Below are 17,576 nucleotides of genomic sequence, written 5' to 3'. Positions count from 1 at the left end.
TTACTAATGATCATAAATCCTAGTGAAGAAATGATATCGACAACGTTGAATTAGATGGAAGTATCAGTTAGCGGTTTGTGTAGGTGATAATCTCACTATCCTAACATTCATTAGTGATAAGGTTAATATTCAGTGGTTTGAAATATGCGTTTAGGATACCGCGTAGAATAGTTACTGTATATTCGTAGTTACTAACTCTGTGTTAATTCAACACACGTTAAGTGCCTTGTTAGATATTAAGAACGCAATATTGTTGTTTCGTTTTCTCGGTCCAGACCATTCCGGTAATTATTCGATCTATATTAAGTATGTAAATGGCTAGTTTTTTTTATCAAGTAATGTAGCTTGATAACTATCTGAGATAATATAATGATCAAAGTCATGAAGCCAATTACAATTGTAGATCCGTAAATAAACTTGGAATGTTTAGTGACGTCCGGATACGGAGAATCTTGATTTGCTCAATACTCGTTGTTCCACGGACAAGCGTGTCCTTGTAATATTATGTAATAAGATATTATCTTTGATTATTTATAGAATGCAATCGGTTCTGTTGCCAAACAATGTGATAGACGCGTCATGCGGTTATTTTTTATACGACTATTATTTATACTATTTATTCTTCTTTTACTTATCCTTTGTACGTTATGAGATATTGTAGTTGTAAGCATTATAATTGTCATATTTTTTTATCGAACAAAACAACCTTCAATCTTTCTACGATGTATCGATAATACACACGAACTATTAACATATTTATACTACGATCTTTTTATTCTAGTAGCATCTTTTCCTTTAGAAGTATTTTATATACCTAATGATATATCATAACATTTAATAAAATATCTTATGTCTAACAAATATTTCGTGTCATCTTTTTCTTATTCCTTTAAGCCTTCTCCTATCCATTTTCACGACATTTCTTACTGAGCTTTTCAGTGATAATAGTAACGCCGAAGAGAATGCAGATTGTCGGTGTCTCAAAGAACATAAATCCATTTGATACTTCACGATTACAGTGGTTATAAAACATGATCGCTATGATTGGTTTCTATGAATTTTTCCCACGTTGTATCTTTTCGTGAAAGATCATTGGAGCTGTTCGGGGATTTACTTTATCCACGGCATTTTAAATTGGAAATGCGACGTTCTTTGCATTGTTCTTTAGATCTCGATGAAGACGCTTCATAGAACTTTCAGCATCTATCGAACATCATCCAAGAGCCTTCACGGCAGTTCCATCTCCTTCTTCTTTAATAAAGTTCTTTAATAAGGTCATCAGGTGTGAAGCAGGTACCGGATATTCGCGATCATAGAATGTTACGCATGACTCAGAAAATACCGAGGGACTGAACTCTTGAAATCTTGATCATCAGGACGTCCCACTACGGAAGAGTGAGCCACGCGCCTTCCGACATTAAATTAGTCCATCAGAAAAACCAAAGCACTGGGAGAAACCCTTCTCGACTGACCGACGCAACGGCACGGTTACGAAGAAACAGTTACACGTTGCGTTTCCTCCCTTTCCTGTATACCAGAAATGATATTATCAATGTTTAAAAAATTAGCGCGTGATGAAGCGTACAAGTGAATCTTTAATTTATTTTAGTGGGTCAATAAGAACGTTCTGTAAAATGAACGATTATGTATTTGCTTGTTGCAATGACTGAAGGAGAAAAAAGTTTTGTTATAAACAGATTCTGTTATAAACAGATTGTTGATCCTGAGCAGATTTTGCCCGTAACAGCAATAAATCTGGTATCAAAATCAAAAAGCTTTCAAACACTCGAGTTGACTTTTCAATGTCTCATGTAAATATCCATGAAAAGACTAAAATTGTTTAAGCGCTTTTTAATCAGTTACTTGACATTGTCCCTAATATTACAAACTTTACCAACACACCGTTCCTTTAATTGATTTTTCACATTGTTGTTTATCGGTGAACTCAATGGCATGCAAGGAATGCCAGTCACCGGTGACCCCCGTGATAATCAACCCGATTAAACAGTTCTTAACATTATAAGTATTATAAACTTTACGGACACGCCATTCCTTTAAATTGCTCTTTATACCATTGTTCATCGGTGATCCCAATGTCGTGCAAGGAACGCTAGTCACCGGTGACCCCCGTGATAATCAACCAGATTAAATAGTTCTTGATATTATCGCTAATATTACAGGTATTATAAACTTGACGTACACACCGTTTCTTTGATTGATCTTTACATTGTTGATCATCGGTGATCCCAATGGCGTAGAGTAAGAAAGGCTAGTCACCGGTGACTCCCTTGATAATCGATCTGATTAAACAGTTCTTGAAACAAATACGAAAAATGAAAAAAGTAATAATACGGAGAAAAAAAAATAAAAAGATCGATTCAATCTCGAGCTGGTGACACACGAGGAAATTCGTGCTTATGCTAATCGGCCTACGTTAACCGGCATTTCTCGACCAGATACTCGTGTGTTTCGTACGTAATAAATTGCGACACAAGCCGGTTGTCGGCGACGCTGTGACACGCTCCAGCGGCTCGCGTGCTGCATCAGGAAATCCCGCGGTAACACGCGTCTATACGTGAAATCGCGGCTGAATCAGCGTGCAACGACACCGGTCGCGCGCCTCGCCGCCTCATACCGCGCGAGCGTGACGTACGCACGACATACATACCGGTTGGAATCTCATTCACTGATCGAACGAAGACGCGAGACGCGAGTCTTTTCCCTCTCTTCGGTTAGGAAACCGCTGTCCAGTCCGATTCCCTTGCAGCTTTTTCCATAACCGCACGGCATCGTGTCGAGGACACATCCTTCACGGAAAACATGTCGAATTCGCGATCTTACCTCGCGGAAATCACCGGAGGATGTCACATGACTCGGTGCAATGTCGTGACATTGCGTTAAGATCTCTGTGTTCCCCTGACGTGGATATTTATTGATAGAACATTGCTGTTTTATGCGTTTTATCCTTTTCTTTCGCCGAACCAACGGTGTATCATGGAGGTTGCTAGTTATGACGAATATGATTTCATGGAGATGATTGTACTCACCATCCTGAATTTTTACGCGTTCTCTTTATTGTCTCTGTAGGGGGTTCCGTGGTTTTGATATTACACAAGATCTAGTTTCATATATAGGCCGCGTAGAGGCTACGTTGATCAACTTCATCAACTTGGAAAATACAGAGAAGCGATGATGCTGGACTACAATTAACATTGTTTTTTAAATCTACCTTAGAATTTACCGTTATCTATGTTATCTTGTTGCGTTGAACGAAATTGTGGAAGCATGTTATGTAATAAAAATTAATAAAAAATGGAGTTGATTAGTGTGGTTTCTGAGTAGACCTTTCGATTAATTGCCAGGATTCTTCTTTCCTCGTCTTAATAAATGCAACGCGAAAAGATCGTAAATCAAGCACGATATTGTAGGTACATCATGCGCAACTCGTGGGAGAATGATGGAAATTTTCGAAGTATTTAAAAGCATGTGGATATTTTTAAAGAGGAAGAAAACATCGCAAGAATTTGTCCTTTTGCAACAACAGAATATTACGATGTTTTTTCCACGTTTAAAGTGATCAAGGAAATATATGATCGACGAAATGCGCATAAAAAATAGAAGTTTTCAAAGACAGCTTGTTCATTCTTCTTCGTAACGTCTTCCTATCATTTATTGTACCTTTATTAGCAGCTTTGCAGTGTTAAGCGACATGTGAATCGTTTCAAGAACAACCAAATTAGAAACTTAATATGCGAACGTAGATCCAGTCTGTGATACTACATTCTGATTCACTCGCCATGTACCAATAGTATTTAACTCAACTTGAGTCACAGCCAACTGTTCATTTCTCCTTAAACCTGACATAACCGTTACTTCTGGAACGTTATACTTCACGTAGTATTCGAGGTTGTTCGATGGTTTAATTACAGAACTATTTTTAAATGTTATTAATTGATCTATTAGTTGATAATAATTGAAGAAATAAACGAACGAATAATTCTGTTGGCCCGTGTAAAATTCAGAGGCATCTTGCGAGAAAATTTCCATCGATTTTACTCTACATTGTCGTTGCCCGGTGAAAAATATTTTCAATTAACGGCTCACAGAGGCGAAGGTATCGATAGGGGGAGAGAGAAACAGTTTTTCTGGTATCGGATTTCGAAAGAATAACGGCCGTTAAAGGGTTCATAACGAGCAGAAACGCGAACGGCGTATTCCGCGCTTTTGCGAGGCGGTACACTGAAATTTTATATTTTTCCCCGGCGCAAATAAGAACGCGAAACTTTCATATATTTTTTTTCCCTTCTTTCCCCGTGTTCCTTTCTTTTTTTTCTTTTTTGTTATTATTTTGTTTTCCTCCCCGGAGAACTCCGCCACCAGTACAAGCTTCAATTAAAACTCCTGAAATACCGTTTATTATAATTTTTGTTCAACAAAGGAAACGCATCGACCGGGAGTACGGCCGGTTTACAAACGCAAAAATGATATTTTTCTTTAATTTTCTGGCTTCCCTTTCAATGGACCGTTGGCGTGTTTCGACGTTAACAGAAACGTTTCGATGTTTTCTCTTAATAGGAAAGCGGGAGAACAAAAAAAAAAAAAAAAAGGATAAAAAAAGAGAGAGGATAAAAAATAGAGCAGAATGAAAAAAAAACGTGATGAAGATCTATATTTTTTGCACTCCTTCCTGATTGAATTGCTTGATTTTTTAATTTCAATTCGGACAACGTCGGCGAGAACAATCCGTGACGTTTGAACTTTCAACATCCTTGAAGAGAAGCGAGATCGTCTCGAGATCCGTCTTCGGATCCTCTGATTTTTCTTACTAATTCGCCATTCTCGTGTCGTTTGCTCGATACACGATGAAAGCAAGAAGCATCTTTTGTTGGAAAAGGGCGATCTTGAAACGACGAACTTCCTCCCGCCTCGTTTCTCCAAAGTGGAGCACTTTCTGTCGTCGGATAAATGCGATTTCAAGCGAACTCCTTCCCCTCCTTCTTTTCTCCTACATTCTCCTCCTCCTCTCTCTCTCTTTTTTCTAACTCTCTATCTTTTACTTTTATTTCATCCGGATGCCACCGAATCGAATTTTTGTAGACGGAGTTTTGACGGCGAAGACACAACGCGGTCGAAATGGCGGCGAGACGAGTTAAAAGAGAGAGAGAGAGAGAGAGAGAGAGAGAGAGAGAGAGAGAGAGAGGAGCACTTCAAAACCTTCAACAGGTAGAACGGGTTCAAAATAATCCTCGATGCTCTTTGAGACCGCCTTGTACAATCGGTTGTCTTAGTGGCTGTCTGCCGGCAACTTCGTACCCTTTATCTTCGCTGTGTACTTGAACTTCGAACGAAGTTTAAACGCGTGCAACCGCGTTATTACATCTGCGGAAAAACGTCTTTCAGCCCTCTAGCCAATCAAAACGTTGTTCTTTCTAATCAGAGATTCATCCGTTTAATCAACGATTCCATCTATTCAACACATTTCCGCTGTTGCTTTCAAATTGAGCAGCTACCATAACAGGTTCTTAAATAAACGCTCCGTATCTCTGAAACCGTAATGTTTGCAGTAATAAGGATGTAGCTTGAATATTTGAATTGTATTTTTTGCAAAGATATAGGTTTCGTATTAAAAATTTCAAAAGTTTATTACTATGAACTTACTTTCAAGAAGTAACTTTCGATTTTCAATCGGTTTATTCGTGTAACTGGAAAATAGCATAGTCTCGTGATCGCAGCAGCCTTTTCAATCGTTATCACTGTACCAAGATTCGTAATTTTGGTTCTCAAAATTGAGTCATTAAACGTCACGTCCATCAGGCAAGCGCTAAAGAAACAGAAAGCCGAAAACATGTCACTCGGCGCACTTGTCAGCTCGAGCCATTCTTAGTCCGACGGTAACGAGCACGGTTACAGTAGCGAGACGCAGAGAATGAGAGGAGAGGAGTGGACGATCGAGGTAATTGACAAAACGAGCACGACGATCAGTTAAGGGGAAGAAAAACCCAAACGGAAAGGGTGCCGTGAAGCGCCTTGGCCTGCAACTTTAATTTCCGACCGGCTGATAAAAAAAGTTGCCAGTCCGGTCCGTTTCATGAACATCTCGCCTTTAACGATACGCATTATGCCAACGATTTCACATAAGATTTAGTAAATTAAGCAGCGTGTCGTAGTAATTAAATACTTACGAAGATACCAACGGAATTTCCCATGAAATCTCCGTAACAAATTTTTCGTCATTCAACCATGAAAATGTTACACCTATGATTGGAAATATTTTTTAGGAATAAGTATCAACTATTTTTTGCGAATTCAGGCTTCTTCCGATAAATCATCGTTACAGGATCCTGAGAATTCACTCGTTTCATTATCAATGAGTACAGACATGTGTAGATATCTAACCACATATTACTAATATTTTATTTATTCAATGTTGTACCTTTAAATTTCCCATAAACGCGTAAAAATTAGCCGTCTATTAATAAATAAATCCCGCAAGTTGATTGAATTTTTAGCAATTCCAACGTTTCCAAACAGAGTCTCTCTTACGCAGTGTCTGTCCACTTATCATTTCTCTGTTTGTAATCTCTATGTACGATAAAGGTTTGACTACCCAGTAGAAGGAAAAAAAGGTAAGAGCTATAATAAGAACAATTTCTTCCATTAATTTGACAAATGGTGTTTCCTCCTCTCGCTCGATGATCCAAGCGAAAAAGCCCAATCTAGTAGCGTTTTTCACCGGCTTCCAAGGCGGTCGAGAATTGTGGCACGCGACGAAAATTGCAGGTTACTAGAAGTCTTGCCGTATACATATTTATGAGGGTCGTAGAGTTGTTTACTTTTTATTACGAGGGGGGAACGTGATATCCCGCGAGGACAGGACCCCTTTGTTCTTACGAACTTTTTATTTCCGCGATCCCGCGGCCGTGCGCCAGGCCGCATTTCAATCTCGCGGATGAATGCGCGCGCGAACTTCATAAACATCGAATCGCGGTTTCGATATTAAATTTATCGCGATGCCCGGTGCTTACAATGCGAGCGCGTGTCAAGCGTATTTTTTCAATAGATCCGAGACAACCGAGGCCGCAGCTCGGACCGAGGAGAGTGCGCTTAATTCTTCATGTTTTTATCCGGTTAAACAGGTTGCTGGGGGGGGGGGGGGCGAGTGCGTGCTTGCGTACACGCGTTTCTCTTATTCCGTTCCCGGGTGCTCCTCGAGTTTTGTTTCGCGCCACTCTTTTGTACCGCACCCTATTACCCATCGATCCTTCGAACCGATCACAATTGTGCTTGCGCTTGTTGCTCTCGCTAATCGCGAGAGGTCCGCAGCGGGTGCTCGTAAACGCATGACGTCAAACGCGAGAAACGTGTTGGAAAAAAGACAGCGGCGCGGTGAAATTTTCCCCAAAACGACGCGTGAAACGCGGCTCGTTAACGTCAAAGAGAGAATGTTCTGGCTCGGTATCTGATTAGCGAACAAAACGCCGATCGAGTGACGTCAAGCGATCCGCGCGGTCTTCTTCGCCTTTTCTTTCTTTCTTTCTCGTGGCAAGAAAAACGCGGACAGCTGATCGGGTTCTGAAAGGAAGGAATACGCGTAGGTAGACTTGAAGATGATGACGTGGGTGGGTTGTGGGATATTCTGAAATAAACACGTAGTGCACTGACATTTTAATAACCGGACGAAAGTCCGCTCGATGATCGCGGTGACGGGGATCCTGCGGTTTGCTCTTATTACGCGGTTGGATAAGGCACGAACCTGTTACGAATTTACGTCAAACTATATTTTTGAACGGTAAAATAGAGGATAATAAGGAAGGTGCAGAAAAGAAAAGGGAAAAATAAAAACGTGTAAGGATACTTTTTAAAGCAAACCCTTAAGTGAGGAAAAACATATATCCTTTGCTCGTGCCTGTCCAACGTGGAGAGCTTTCCGGAAACGCGAAGCAGGGTGAGACGAGAACTGGAGCGAAACACTGGCAACTTGGAGGGCGAACCTCGCGTATGAAAAATTGCTTCTACTCTCTTAGGTTCGGGGATGAGGAAGACGACAGCGGCGCGGCGGCGTTTAATTAATCGAAATTTCAGCATGGATGGGACGAAGAAAATCTGAAATTTGTCGTTCGAATGGTATACGAACGTAAAAAATCTGTATGATAAAGTTGCGTTTGACGTATCTGCGAAACAGTATCCGACAATTTTCTTTCGTGGAAACGCGTCGCGGTATTACGCGGAGATATTGCGCTACACGTGGCTGCCTCCGTGTACAATTTACGGTCGACGAGGGTAGAAGGTTCGGGTGAAGCAGACCTGAAACGAGGTTTCAAGATTCACGCTGTTTAACCGAATACCGCTGCGTGACTAATTCCCTCTGTTCGCAGGGTCGCTAGGATTTTTCATGGCTGTTCGTGGAAATAAATTTACCGTCGTAATCTTTAATCATTCATCGGGAAGTTGAAAAAACCGATACGCAAGAACGGGAAAGTTGGTGGCGTCTTACAGAGGTGAGTTGAACGTAAAGTTTCCTTATTCGAGGACCTTGGTTCATGACCCTGTTTAGAGTCTGTCGGATGGCGATCTGATATCTGGCTGATACTTTCTACAACGAGGAGAGATGTTCTTTGTAAGGATGGCAGGATCGGACAGGATACTTCTTCTCGTCCCGGGAAAAAAATCGATCGAATTGACCGGTGGTATTCGCGAGGATCGCAGCAATGTCGTCGATGGTACAACCAAGTGGCGAAGTCCAACAATTCCGGAGCCCTTTTTTTCGCTCGGACAACGCGGTATAGCCAGGAAGAAAAAGGGCGAGAGGTATAGAGGGGGGCTGTGTGTGGAGGGCAAGAGAGGGTTGGTCGTGACCCAGCCGAAGCTCAGTAGGACGTAATCGTCCCTGAAGGGGATTTCGCATTTATCGTACACATTCACCCCCTCGGCTTGATGCTCTCTCGCACAGCAGTTCGACGTACGAGCTACGAAACCGTACATAGTCCCCGGTGTCCGTGTACACGCGTGTACACGTTCGTACATATGTGTACTGGATATAGGTATGTGTGTACGAGCGTGTACATGCACGTGCACGTCCTCGATGTACTTGTGGAAGAAAGGCGGCTCTGGGGTGCAAGAGGGTGGGACGAGGGTGGTATAGGGTAGATACGTATTTCGAAGACTATCAATCATTGGTAACCTGTAAAGGATCTAATTATCCTGGAGCTGACTGGGCTCCGTTCGCTGCACCCACCGCTCGTCTTGTCCACCCCCGTTTGGTACCGGTGCCTCTCCCTCCCGCGGCCTCCGGCTGATCCTCCGGCCTGTTCTACTCACCCCAGCCACCCTACCGGAGGCCACCCTTTTTCGCTCTAGCAACCACCCTTTTTCAGGATAGAAGAAGAGCGACGGAGACGGGAGACAGTACACCACCGGCACACGGTAGCAGTAGAGGGGCGGGGGTGGGACGAAGACAGGTGCGATGGGATGGGTAGAAAGCACCGAAGAAGAGAAAGAAAGAGGAACGGGTTACGTTCGGAGACAGAGAGAAAGAGGAGGAGGAGGAGGAGGAGGAGGAGGAGGAGGTCGAGGAGGTGGAGGAGGAACAGGGCGAAGAGAGCGAAGCAGAGTAGAGAACGGGGAGGAGGAGGAAGAGTTGGAGGTGGAGGAAGAGGGCAGGATGAAAAAAGAGAGGGAGAGGAGAGAGAAAATTCGGTGTGTACGTGTTTGAGTGTATAAGAGCGCAAAGAGTGGCTCCCACCTCGGCAAGAGAGGCTGGCGTCGATGTGCTCTGTGTGCCGGCTTTTTTTCGTACACGCCAGCATGTCTACCACCGCGTGGCCTGGCCCCCCACACGCCTGTGTAGGTGCGTGCGTGTGGCCAGGTGTATAATAGTGAGTGCGGGTAGTTGGTTAGGTGGCCCGGTCGATATATCAGGGCTCCGCTGCAGCTGTCTGTCAGGCTCGCGAACTCAGCGCGCTAGACGACTCGGGCTCGGGGTCTAGAGAAAAAACCGCTTCGTCTATCCTCTTCTTTTTCCCTCTTTCAACCCCGCCGTCGTTCGGCCGCCGTTCACTAGTCTCTTTTCTTCCGTCCTTCTCCTTCTCTTCTCTTCTCTCTCCCTTTCCCTTAAACTTCGTCGTTTCTCTCGCTCCCTTCCTCTTACTCGCCGTCCCTCCTTCCCTGTCTTCCTCCCGCGCCCTCTTTTCCCTCTTTCACCCTGCTTCTGGGTAATTTTTCATCGTTGCAGCGGACGACAGAAGCGCCGCGACGGCGGAGGCGGCGCTTCCGCATACAGCTGCATCGGTACTCACACGTCCACTCTACACCCTATGCACCTACACGGGATGGTGAGCGCGAGCGCGCTCGCCCTCGTAACCCCCCTTCACCCTTCCCGTCGGTGGAACCACTGGCTCGCATGTGCAACACGCGCACACAGACGAGACTGTAGACCACACGAGGCTGCCGCGCACACCGATACACCCATACTTGCGAGGTACAGTGCACACGGTTGTTGGATATCGTCGGGGGATCAGGAAATTTTTGGCTCGCCAGAAGAAATATACGATAGCTCGCTTTCATGGGCTTTCTTTGGGGTGGTTGATCGTCGCGCTGCAGAAGTTCTAGGCCACCGAGCTGGCAATGTTTTCACCGAAATGTGTCGGAATGTTTGTAAGGAGTACGATCAACTTCGAAATCTTTTTGGTAAAGAAACTTTCGGTGAAAGATTTTCAACTTCTCGCGTCTCTTTTACTTTGTCTAGATATCGAATCTTAACCGATGGGTATACAGATTGAAAAAATTCTATGAAGGGTAGTTTTTTTTCTAAGCGAGCAACAAATGGTCATGTTTTCGAAATAGCCACGATCGACGGCACGCGGCGACCCTCTCGTTATTTTTCACTCGCCGTTGGAAATCTTTGACGAAGTAAATGACGGCTGCCGGTTCACGTGCAGTTAAGTGTAATTATCATTTATCTACCCCTGTGCGGTCGGGAGCCGCGAGCGCGTCGCGAGATCGCAACTTTCAGAGCTCGATAAGGAATATTAATCCCCTGCCGCGCTCCGTTGGAAGGACGGTCATTTTTAAAACTTCCATGATTATTTGCACTTTGTACTCGGTTATTGATATTAGTTTAATGGAAATTAACTTTGCGTTTAACTTTCGGATTGTTTCCTTCCTTCGTTCCTCCCTCCCATGTTCCTCCCCGCCTCCTGTTACCAACCCCTTGAAATGCCGCTTCATGATCGAAGAACTTAAGAACACTCTCGCCAACTCGGGTTACTTTTTAATTCGCTTAATCCAAATATTTTCAAACAACTCTCGTCGCGAATGAATTTTATTAGCCACGTTGGCTTCTTCCACGGCCGAGACATAAACGCGCCTTTACGATTGATTATCCAAAATCAAACGGTTCAATGGCGCAAAGAAATCCATTTTTGTACGTTTCGAATTAACAAAGTCTCGAAACATTTCAAAGAGAAATCGCTTGACATTAAGTAGACGTGCAAATTAATTTTACAAATGACCATACAAAATCGACTTAACCGTGAAAAGTTTATGTCCGTCTGGCAACGGAGTAAAACGTACTTTCCCGATTTTAATAAATTAACGCAAAACGCAAGCGTTCCGTACAAGAAAGACCTACAGCTCGCAGAGCGTCTAAATTTTGCCGAGTTTGAAACGCGTATTCATCAAGGTGGCGTCACGCAGTGGTTTGCTTTCGCCGTTGCTCGCGTTCTCCGCGAGTCTGGACGCGCTGACACGGTTTTGCCGTCATAAACATCGCGAAAGTGAAGACGCTGCGAAAGTTCGGGGCGTTTACCGTCGTCAATGAGGTGTACTGTACGCACACACACCGGGGGTCCCTAACCACGTGGACCAATACAGTCAGACCGGAAGCGAGAGAAAGAGAGGAAAGAGAGAAAGGTAGCGAACAAGAAGGGTGGACGCGCGAGCGCGGGAGGAACGTTGGGGAGGACCTACGAAAAAAACAGTCCAAGGTGTACACAGGCGCAACGAGGGTGCATTTGCACGTGTGTCCGTGCACGTATACACTCACGTGCTTTCGCTCGCACGTTGCCGGCCTATCTACACATATGCATCCACACTTTCACATGCGACCACCCTCGAAAAATCCGTTCAATCACACGCACACTGCTGTAACACGCGGTAACCCATACACGCGAGTCGAGTCACGTATGTGCGAATATGCACCAACACTATCGTGAACATTCACGAAGATTCAGAAACGCGGATACACAAAGACAGCCTGGGTACGTAGGTAACTCTGCAAGCCCTCCCCCTCCTACCGCGACCACCCCGGTGGTCCTACCCCCGACTATCACCCCCGTTGCCCCATCCTTTCATGGTTGCGAACCTCTCTAGGGGAAAAAGTAGGAAAAGAGTGGGGAGGATCGATTTTTACTGGGGCAACCGCCCTCCTCCTCATGCACCCTCCTGCATCAACTACCCCTCCTCTCACATCCTGTACTTTCCTGAGCTAGCCATGCCATGCCCTGTCCCGGTCGTAATGCACCGTCTCCGCCCCGGCTAACACCCCTTCGCCACCCACATCTATCCCACACCATCGCTATCATCCTCCCTCCCTCCCCCCCCCCCGCACCACCAACACCCCCTTCTCATCCTCCCAGTTCACCCTCCCCGTTTTATCTCTTTTTATTCTGCGAAAATATTCAAAAGAGTTTTCGGATGATGGTGCATGACGATCTTTTAGCCAGGCGCTTGCCTTCCGGTTCGCGTCGCGATGTTACCCTCCTTCCCTCCCGTCGAAAATCTTTTGGGGTATGTCCGGAAACGATTTAACCCCCTCTTAAGTGGCATCGAACAGCGCGTCTGCTCGGATTTCTCCGACTTCTGACGTTTTCCATTTTCTTTTGACGCTCTTTTTTTTCTTATCCTTGCTCATTCTCCGGTTCGTTTTTCGGAAGGCTAAAGAAAAACGAGCGAAAAACGTGTGCGATCTCCGAAACGCTTATCACACCGGGTATCTCCCTCGCCTTAGCCTTCCCATTTTTCGCTTGTATTTTTTCTCTTGGCCTTCCTCCATTCCCACTCCTTTCTCTGTAACCCTTCCAAGTCTCCGAGGTTTTGTTTTTAATTTCGTCGTAGGTGCGCGCGGTTTAATTTCGCGAGCTAACGAGGCCGATGCTTAATTCGTCGCGTGAGGGTTAAACGGATTTTAACGACGATCGTTGCCGAGTTGTCGGGACACGTTAAAGGATAAGTGGATTTCTTCGTGGGTAGGGCGGTCGTAAACGCGCGTCGACGTACCGCGCCGACCTCTCTCCGACGTCTCCGGCTCGTCTCGAGATTTTATTCCGGATTGATTTCGCGTTTACGCGTATCGCCGGCTCGCTCGCGTGGAAAATCGCCCTGTCCCGCCTGTTTTACGATATCCTAACGGCGCTGCAGACAGTTTTACGCCGACTTTCGATTTCTTCGCTCGGCTGATCTTCGTTTTGTTGTCGGAATAATCGACGACTCGCGTTACTTTTCAGCAAGAAACCGAAACTTGAGTTGCCGTTTCAATAAAGATCTTGACAATTTTTTTTCGCGCAAGCGATTAAAAGACGCTTAATTTCCAATTGTCTTTCGAAACATTTGACACTCGAATTTTAGTAACCGGTAATTCTACTAACCGCTGCGAGAAACCGATGGACGAGTCAAACTACTTGCCATCTATCGCGAACTCGTCTCTCCTTGTTCGTAATTACTTCTCATTTAATATCAAACAATAAATTAACAATCCTTTCAACAAAATGTTCGCAACAAATATAGAGCGATTAAATAGTCTTATTATCGAGGAGAACGAAAGTGATTCATCCCCTAGCCGGATTGGCTGTCCTGCGAAGGATGCGAAAGGGACGAGGTCAGCAAGTGTATCCGAAGACGGGGCGAACTCGATTGTTGAGGTTACGGATCGGTGTCAAGTAGGCACCCTATGCCATGTGCGGCGGCCCATTCAGTCGTTCGTTCATTCAGAAATATCCTGCCTCCTCTCTTTCTCCTCGCCATTCAACAAGTAGATCATCGAGCCTATGCAGCACCCTCTACCGTCGGACCTACGCAACTTCCAAGGGTTACGAGCCGACTCGGGGGGGTTGTTATGCAATAAATCCGTGGCTCCCGCGGGCCTCCTTCGAGGGACGCGTCCTCCGCGTCCTCCTATTCACGGCACCGAGGAGGGAAGTCGATGACCCCCGGCTCACGACGCAGGAATTTTGACGATTCAATTACTCGAAGGGGACGGGAAAGAGTGGCTCGAGGGTTGATATACAGAGGAGAGGGGCAAGGGGAGATGTAGTTTCGGGGTTAGGCTTCTTTGAGCGGATTTTCGTCGCGCGCCCGACGAGGGGATCCTCCGCGTAATTGGGATCGGCGGAAGTGGATCGATGGTGAAGCCGCGTACCTCGAAATTGGTACGATTATCCTCTGAACTGGAGTTAAGAGATTGTGACTTTTTTCTTTTTCGTCTTCCCTCATTTTTTTTTTTCTTTTTGAGAGAAACACGCGTCGACGAACTAAGAAATTGGACAAGTACCGAAAGTAATATTCGTAATATTCGTAGTAACAGCGAAAAGTAAGGTATTCATTTCTAATGGTATCTATGTGAAATTTCAACTTCGAATCTATGCAATTAGGAATATAGTCGCGTGGTTGAAAAAGGAAACCGAGCAAGTTGAAACGAAAACTTATAACCACCTGAATCGTTAGCGATTATTGTCCAGACTAAATAACACTTAACTCAAGTACAAGTAATTTGAAGTTTACGACGCGGTTCGGTCCGCTATTTCTCGAACGAGTGTCAGTTTGCTCGTGCGCCTTCTGTTAGAAGTTAATGACACGCTAGAACGGGACAAGTGGCAGGTTGGCGGTTCGTTTAGAGGTGGTTCGCGCGCGCAGACGGATTAGGGATGCGGATCGTGTCCTACCGCTTAATAACACGCGGAAAGCGAGCGTCGGAGTGACTTACGCGGTTGAAAGGTTAACGTCACGTTAACGCGTCTACTTAGCCGGCCGTTCGAACGCGCTTTCTATTACGGTAGCAGCTATACTTAGGACTCTGAGAGAGGAAGGTCTACTAAGTCGCGATGACAGACGTGCCGCAAAGAACTTCGTGTCGCAGCTGTTTATTTCCGTGTTTCTAGCGTACCACAGCGGCCCTTCGTCACGAACATGCAAACGCGATCCTTTTTCCTTATCCTTCAGTCATATCCAACCATATCTACCCTAAATCTTTGTTCAACTTTTCTTTCCGTAAACGCGCGCAGGAAACAAGAGAATTTCAGTTAAAGTTATCACGGGAGAATTTTCTCATTGTCTAATGGAGTGGAAGCAGCTCTGGTGTTATCCGCGGTGTGAAAGAAGAAGCAAGTACGTGAATGTTCGCCGAAAGGGTTATTCTAGCATCAAATACATTTTTTCTGCACGGGGGTGAGCGGATGACGTTCGTTTCCCCGATGCCGGAACTGCGAAGGGTGTGCGGGAGAGGAGGGCAGTGACGGTTGGTATTTTTAGAATTCAGCATTAATTAAATAGCTTAGGAGAAAAGAATGAAGCCAGTGAGCCGAGACTGGCAACCATCCGGGCGATGTACGAACGAGCTGCCGCGATTTCGCGCTAATCACTAATCAGAGCGGCTTGATCGGGATACAGAGAGAGAGCAAGATATATAGCCGGCGGACGTACACCACAGCCAATGATGGTCGCGCCACCCCACGAGGGTGGTGTTTCACCATCCCCCCGTGTCGCACTCCTACTCCCCGTACCCCCTTTTAGCGCACTGATGTCAGCTATGGCCAACAACAACAACACGGTCGGCATGATTATAATAAGTGATCGCTTGGATACTCGATGTGTGCCAAACTGGAAAGCTTTCTGCCAGGTGGAATAATGGGCTGCCGCACAGCCGACCGACGTCATTGTCACTCATCACGGTCTGATCACTGTCACTGTCTACTCGACAAAGCCCTTTTGTCCGCCGGCCGATGTAACCGGCTCTCCTGAACCTAACCAGAACCCTACATTCCCCAATAACGACCGCCGGACGGACGGACGGTGCTTTTTTATAGAAACGCTCGAGAGCGCGAGCCACCGAGCTAACGCCGAGGATTATGGTAATTCCTGCGCCGCGGCTGCGACTCGATACACCCCCGACGGGTTTCTTCCACCACTACCTTCATCGGCAATATCGTTGCTCTTCCTGCGTCTCCTGCTTCCCTTACCACCCTTCCACTCGTATCTCTCTATAGACCGGTGAAAATCCTGTTCGCCTTTTTTTTTTTTTTCGTATCTCATTTTTTCGTCCAATCATTGGTCTAGCGGTCTTTGTCAACGGAGAGATACACAACGAATATGCGTACGCTCTATTGTATGACACGAGATCATTTTTCACAAAGGGTATGACGAGGTACTGTTGAATCTTGTAATTTGTTCGAGCGGAGCATAGAATTTTTTTTGTGACGTTAGAATCCGAAAGTACGATAGAGAAAGAGTAAGGAAGATTTCTATAAACGATTGATAATGTAGATGTCTTCTGTTTCATGCGAGACGGGCCCCAAAATAATGCGTGCCAGCGTATTCGCGCTTGTATACGCTGGTTGCATCTTGTCAGGCGCGACGTCGCGCTCCACTTTGCTCTAACCATAACACAACACTCTTGATAGTTAACCATAATGCAGAAAGGTCCATAGGTGAATAAAAAGAACAGGTTATAATGCAAATCCTTTGCCCTATATTTAACGCGTGTTTCAATTTCAACTTTCCACTTGTTCTGTAAAGAAGGTAGTTTCGAAAGAAAAAGGAAAGGAACAAGAGTAATAAGAAGAAGATAACCACAGAGAGTATGAAGAAACAAGACTCGTTTCACTATGATTCCCAACATCATAAACTTTACGACGTAAAGCGTCAGTGGAGACGGAAGGGAGGCGAGAAATCCAGTAAGCGGCGGGAAAGTGTAACACCGGCGCGCGACCTCTAATCAAGAAGTATCACCCTGCGTAAATCATCTCATTCCCGAGGGTCGTGAAGGAAGAAGGGGGAATGCAAGAGTTGTCGAAGTTACGGACCGCGCGCTCGGCACGCCCGAAGGAAAGCAAACCGTGAAACGTGGTGCGAACGATGGATACACAAGTGGCCGAAAGGGGGTGGCGAGAAAGGAACGAGTCGTCGAACAAGGATGAAACCAGAAGGAGAAGGGTTGGTTGGTTGCCTGCTAGCGGAGTTACGGAGACGTTAGGGTAGGGAGAGGAGCAGCGGTGTAAGGCGGGGATGGGAGAACGATTGTGGCACTTTGCAAATGCATAGGAAACTCGGTGGTAGACACGAAGAAACGCAACGCGAAAGCAACGGGATCGCGAGAGAGGGAAGAAGTCTAGGCCAGCGGTGGTGAAAGCACCCTCTATCCTCGTCTTTCTTCATCTCCTTGCTTTCTCTGTCTATTTCTCATCCTCCCTTCTCCTGCGGCTCCTCCTTCAACTTCCTCCTGCTTTCTCTCTCGCCCCTGTGATAACGGCTCCCCTCATCCCCCCACTGGTTCTCTGATTCATTCAGCACAGTTGCCTCTCTGTACG

The sequence above is a fragment of the Bombus huntii genome, chromosome 6 (assembly GCF_024542735.1).
Source record: "Bombus huntii isolate Logan2020A chromosome 6, iyBomHunt1.1, whole genome shotgun sequence".
In the NCBI taxonomy this organism is placed as follows: Eukaryota; Metazoa; Arthropoda; class Insecta; order Hymenoptera; family Apidae; genus Bombus; species Bombus huntii.
The sequence above is the reverse complement of the archived record's forward strand: the minus strand, read 5'-3'. Positions refer to the sequence as shown.